Below are 1,050 nucleotides of genomic sequence, written 5' to 3'. Positions count from 1 at the left end.
GGCGCGGTGGCCAAGTGGTAAGGCGTCGGTCTCGTAAACCGAAGATCGCGGGTTCGAACCCCGTCCGTGCCTACCCTTTGAGGGTGTGGGTTTGGTCGTGGGAGCTTTAGCGTCTCACGTGTGCTGCCCACAACCTCCGTGATGTGGCGTTTTTTTTTGCTTTTTACTTTCCATGTCATTCCTGGCCTCCTCGAGTCCCACCCTTCCCCCTCCATCCCTAGGCTCTGCGGTCACCAGCGCAGGCAGGGCCAGTTCGCGCGCTTCGCCGGCCGCCCTGCGCCTTCCCTCCCCGGAGCCCATCACCCCGCCGCAATGCGCAGGGCGAGGCTGGCCTGAGATTCCCGTGTTACCCGTGGGGACTAAGGCCCGCACTAGGTACCGGATCGTTCAGCTGGAAGGCGCCTTTTCCCTTTCCCAGCCCTTGGGAAACTGATCCTTGAGGTCTGGCGCCTGCCTGTGTGATCCCTTGAATCTGGCCCGTAGCCAGTGATGACACTCCCCATGTCATTTCTAGGATCAAAAACCCAACTAATATGACATTAGTGCCTCTCATTTCCTGGTATGCTCCTTCTTCAGTTGTGACCCTCAGAACTGAAAATATTGGGTTAGCCCAAAATTTGTCTTAGTTTTTTCTATAACGTCCTATGGAAAAACTCGAACTTTTGGGGCCAACCCAATTCTACTCGAGGTGTAGTCTTATTAAGGGAACTTCACCTCCCTCATTCTGTACCTCATACTTCTGTTGATGTGACCACAGAACACAACTTTCTGCTGGTCCCATTGCACGGTTGACTATGTGGAGCATCAGGTGGACTGGATGTCAGCAGAGTCTATCTGGGGCAGTGTCTAGGGCTCAGGCAGCATGGAAATAAATACACTGATCTTTCCCTCTAAGATTCCAAAAAATAGAAGAGTTGTGCTTGCACTTAAAAAAAAACAACAAGTTTTTTTTTTTTAAGCTTATTTATTTATTGGCTGCCCTATGTCTTTATTGTTGCATGCAGGCTTTCTCTAGTTGTGGCGAGCATGGGCTACAGTCTACTTTCAGTG

General features: G+C 51.2%; 1 non-coding gene across 1 annotated transcript; it reads left to right on the top strand.

Moving 5' to 3' along the window:
* TRNAT-CGU (transfer RNA threonine (anticodon CGU)) lies at window positions 1-72 on the top strand. Its single transcript has one exon. It is a non-coding gene; the product is annotated as a tRNA-Thr (tRNA).
* Window positions 73-1,050: the final 978 nt, after the last annotated feature.

The sequence above is a fragment of the Bos indicus genome, chromosome 19, assembly GCF_029378745.1.
Source record: "Bos indicus isolate NIAB-ARS_2022 breed Sahiwal x Tharparkar chromosome 19, NIAB-ARS_B.indTharparkar_mat_pri_1.0, whole genome shotgun sequence".
NCBI lineage: Eukaryota > Metazoa > Chordata > Mammalia > Artiodactyla > Bovidae > Bos > Bos indicus.
The sequence above is the reverse complement of the archived record's forward strand: the minus strand, read 5'-3'. Positions and strand labels throughout refer to the sequence as shown.